The sequence below is a fragment of the Orycteropus afer genome, unplaced genomic scaffold (genome assembly GCF_000298275.1).
Source record: "Orycteropus afer afer isolate SDZICR_OR568_19922 unplaced genomic scaffold, OryAfe1.0 scaffold00328, whole genome shotgun sequence".
Taxonomy (NCBI): Eukaryota; Metazoa; Chordata; class Mammalia; order Tubulidentata; family Orycteropodidae; genus Orycteropus; species Orycteropus afer.
This window is the reverse complement of record NW_006921915.1, coordinates 1,432,461-1,437,851: the sequence shown is the minus strand read 5'-3', so window position 1 is coordinate 1,437,851 and position 5,391 is coordinate 1,432,461.

Sequence of the window (5,391 nt, the reverse complement as noted above, 5' to 3'; positions counted from 1 at the left end):
AACAGTGTTTCTTTGCTATTCATAAGGTTTTCCCTGGCCAATTCTTTCAGAAGTGGACGGCCTCTTCCTTCTTCCTAGTCTGTCTCAGTCTATAACTGGGCTGTTACCTATGCACCAGGTGCATCTCGCATACACACACACACATATGTATATATGTGTATATATGTATGTATGTATGTATGTATCATCTAGAAGTTAGAAAAGACAGCTTTCCTAGAAAAGACAAAGACTTTAGTAGGAATACAGTCCTGTAATTTAAGAATTTCTAATGGCTGAAGATTCATCACAAATAACTCCATGACAATAGGTTTGTTTTCATTTCAATGACGGGTAAGGAGCTCTGGTGGCTTTGTGGATAAGGAATTTGTCTTCTAACTAGAAGGTCAGCAGTTCAAATCCATCAGCTGTTCTGCAGAAGGTAGATGGGCAAACTACCTCTGTAAAGATTTACAGTCTTATCAGAAACCCAATGGAGTTCACTATGCATCAGAATCAATTTGATGGCAGTGAGTTGTTTTCTTGTTGTTATTTTCTTTTTTAAGGCAGTGGTTAAGACCTTGGCTGCTAATGGAAAGGTCTATGGTTCTGATCCACTAGCTACTTCATGGGAGAAATATGACGCAATCTTCTTCCATAAAGATTTCAGCCTTGGAAATGCATGAGGTGGGTTTATTGTGTCCTATAGGATTACTATGTGTGAGAAACAACAGGAAGACATACATGGAGACAGTAAAACATCATTAAAAAGAATAAAAAGAGGATGTCAGAAGAGAATCTGAAACTCATTTATTAATGTAGAGTAGCTAAATCAAGTGGAAAAATGAAGTAAAAGAATTGAACAGAAAAGTTCAAAGAGCTGTTTGAGAAGACAAAGTAGAGAATTATCATTGAACATGCAAAGGCCTGAATTAGAAAACCAGTATGGAAGAACACAAATGAAACTTCTGAAACTGATAGAATAGAGAAAATTCAAGTTTCAAACTGAAATATTGAAGGATTGTGTGGGAAGAAAATGAATGAGCTAGAAAGCAGTAGTAGAAGACAGAAGAAAGACAAGGAGTTACTGGACTAAACAGAACTGTCCAATATTCAATCATTTTAAGAAGTAGCATATGATCAAGAGATGTACTGAAGAAAGTTGTTCAAGTTGAAATGAAAGCACTAAGAAAAGCAAACATATATATACCAGCTCCAGGAACAGATACCAACTGAGATCTGAAATTCTGGGTGTTCTCAGTAATTTCAATAATTGGATAGAATGCTGAAATCTCTTATTTGTCTATGTCAAGAAATTTGGAAGACAACTACTTAACCAATCAAATGGACAAGATCTATATTCTTTCCCATTCAAAAAAAAGGTGATCAAATGCATTGTAGAAACTATTGAAAAATATAGAATATCGATTGAGATGCTTCAAAAAATAGAAGCAACACTGGAAGTATATATTTCTCTATATAAGATGTTTACCTGTTCATGACTGGAAGAAATTAATATTCATGTTCCTTCCAAAGAAAAGCAATTAAACAGAACACAGAATTTGTAAAATAATATGAATATTCTATACTAGTAAAATTATACTGTAGATTATTCAAAACTAGTTTCTCCTGTATATTGAGAGGAACCTGATACTTCAAGTTGGATTCATAAGAGAATGTGGAACAAGATTCCTGATGTCAGATGAATCTTGGCCCAAAACACTGAATATAAGAAAGAGGTTTACCTGTATTGTAATGACTACATGAAGGCTTTCCATTATGTAAATCATAATAAATTATGAATAACATTGTGAAGAATGGGAATTCTAGAAGGCTTATTTGTGTGTATGTGGAACCTGTACATGAATCAAGAGGCAGTAATTTGAAGAGAACAAGAAAATGATGTGTGGTTTAAAATCAGAAAAGGAATGGGTCAGGATGGCATTATTTCACCTTACTTATTCAATCTATATGCTGATAAAATAAATAGAGACCAGGCTATATGAAGAAGAATGCACCTCCAGGATTGGAGGAAGACTCATTAATGACTTTTATCATGCAGATGATCTGGTAATGTAGTGGATAAGGCACTTGACTGCTAATGGGAAGGTCAGCAGTTCAAACCCACCAACCACTCCATGGAAGGAAGACTTCTGTAAAAATTTCCAATCTTGGAAACCCAATGGAGGTTGCTTTGAGTCAGAAATGACTCACTGGCAGTGTTTTTTTTTTTTTTTTTTTTTTTTTTTTTAGCATGCAAATGATAGAAACTTTCTTGCTGGAAGTGAAGGCAACTTAAAGCACTTATTGATGAAAGTTAAAGACTGAAGCATTCAGTACGGATGAACCTTAACATAGAGAAATGAGTCTTTTCACCTGGGCCAACAGACAACTGGATGACAAATGATGAAGAAATTGAAGTTACCAAGGATTTCATTTTACTTTGATCTGCAATCATCATGGAAGCTCACCCTTACTGCCAAGGAGTCAGATCTAAGTCATAGTGATGGTTTTCCCAGGTGGTATCACTATGGAAGTAGATCGTCCAGTCTTCCTTCTGAGGAGTGACTGGTGGGTTTAAACAGACAGGCTTCTGGCTAGTAGTCAAATGCCTCAGGTGCTACACTACCAGAGCTCCTAAAATTCTACCTGTGTTTTCCCACTGACCATGGCAGATCAAATGACACATTGTTTGGATAAATGTGCTGCAAAAAAACCTTTTAAAATCTTAAAAAGTTAAAATGTCACTTTGATGACTAAGGTGGGCTTGACCCAAGAAATGGTATTTGCAAATGTCTTATATGCATGACAAAGCTGGACAGTGAAAAAGGTAAACAGAAGAATTGATACATTGAAATGTGGTGTTGGCCAAGAAAACATATATTGGACTCTCAAAAGAAAATATATCATTTTTTGAAGAAATATCACCAGAATGTCCTTTGAAGCAAGGGTGGTGAGATTTCAGCTTACTTACTTTGGATAACTCATTAAGAAAGACCAATCACTAGAAAAGGATATCATGTCTAGGAAACTAGAAGTTCACTGAAAAGAAGAGAGACCCTTAATGGAATTGTTTGGCACAATAGTCAAAACAATGGAGTGAAGCATAACAACAATCATGAAGATGGTGCAGACTGGGCAACATGTAATTCTCTTATCTTTAACATTATTGTGAGTCTGAGCTAACCTAAAAACAACAACAAAACTTCAGAATTATGACATAATAAATTAATGTTGAAGCTGCTAAACTTGTGGTAATTTGTTATATCAGCAATCAGGAACTAATTTACGTAACAGGAGGACCTATTCAAAATGAAATAAGAAGGAACAAAGAAATTGGACAAATAAAGAGCATGAATGAAGTGTCGGAAGATATCAAGGTTCCTCACCTCTGTGTAATTAATTTTCCAGAAGGAAAGGAACGATGCTTCAACCCAGCCAGAGGTGCCTCTGAAGAAAAAGTCTGGCAATCTTCTTCTCAAATGTCACAGGCTTGAAAACCCTGAGGGATAGATCTACTCTGCACACATCAATTCACCATGAGTGTTAATCAAGTTGATAACAAGTGCTAATAAGAGTTAATAGTATTACTTGTAAGAAATAATTGAAAGCTCAAGGAACTTGAAATGTTTTCATGTTTGTCTGGATATAACTCTTTTAACAGGGAAACAATGGTGAAAAAAGTAGACATACATATCTAATATAAAATAGTGATTCATGTAATATTATCTTTAAAAATACATATTTGTGAACTTAAATTCTATATATTAATGGAAAAATATAGTACCTATGAATAGATTTTATTTATCAGGTATTTATTGTTTTTATAAACAATTATACAATTTTTTATCTACAGTCTGATAGAATAATACTTTCAGTATTTGGAATACTGAGAGTAAACATAGTCTCAGACTGGTTTATGTATATAGTCCATTAGATAATTCTGGGAACATACTTGGCATATTTCTTTTTACTTATTCACCTTTGGTTTATGAAATGTAGCATATAATGTTAAGCTATGTCTTGAGAGTAAAGAAAAAGACAATGATAGAGTCATAGTTTCTCAGGAAAAAAAAAAACAGGAATTTTAAAATAGAAATTTAGAGATTATACATAGGCTGAAATATAAGAATTAATGTCACTAGAATTTACCTCTTTTATGCCTAAACCATCTTAACTCCTCATACAGTTATAATTCATTTTGGGTGCTGAATTCAGATTTATTCTATTGGATTGATTTGTAAATGAAGTCATTATTCTCTTTCAAATTGTACTGCTGGCAGAAGCTCACTAATAACATACATTAATTAATGTCTTCACTTTACTCTGATGTATCCTTCAAAGTTACTCATTTCCCTATACCACGGTTGAAATTAAATAGTTTCTTCCATAAATTCATATTGGTGGCAATGTGAAGCTTAAAATAGATTAATAAATGATTGACGCATTGGCTTTTTTACTTTAAGTGAACTTAAAGTAAATATCTAATAGATTAAATGTCTGAAAGGAAATAAATTAGAAGTATGAAACAAGAGAATAAAAATAGTTTTTTAAAATACAGTGCTAAAGAAAAAAGAAACTAAAATGACCATAATGTGTCATCAAATCTTCCCTAGACTATCACAACCACTTTCTAAATGATTCTCTAACATCCACTCTTGCCCTTTAAAATCAATTAATGCACTAGTTTTAATGCAAATTTAATGATGCCTTCCTTATACTTGATCTCATTCAATGAATTTCCTGAGATCTTGAGATAAATTCCTAAATCTTAATGTGGTCAGTAAATCCCTGATGATCTGGATCTTGCTTTATTTCTCATTACTCAATGATTACTAAACATCTCCCTGTCTTAGGGCTTTCAGAAAGGCCTTCTCTGTAGTATAGAAAACTTCTCCTGCTAATATCTCTCCTGACTTTGTGGAAAATTCATTCTTTATCCCCCAGCTTAAATACTGAATCAGTGGAAGCCTTCTAGACTTCTAAGACATCATTAAAATTGCTGTGAGATGCAATCAAGGAATGCTGCATTTTCCCTTTATATTAATTGTTAATTTCCTGATGTAATAAATGTCTATATATATTATTTTTAACACTGCATTACCAATAGTCAATATAAACAACATACTACCATGGAGTCAGATCCGACTTATAATGACCCCTTCTTGGGTTTCCAAGGCATTATCACTTTGGAAGTAGATTGCACAACCTTCTATCTGAGGAGTAGCTGGTGAGTATGAACCACCAGCCTTCTGGTTAGCAGTCAAATGCCTCAGGCACTATGTCACCAGAGCTCCTATAGTCAATATGTTGTTGTTGTTGTTGTTGTATGCCGTCGAGTCGGCCCCGACTCATAGCGACCCCTTCTTGGGTTTCCAAGGCAGTATCACTACGGAAGTAGGATTGCCCAACCTT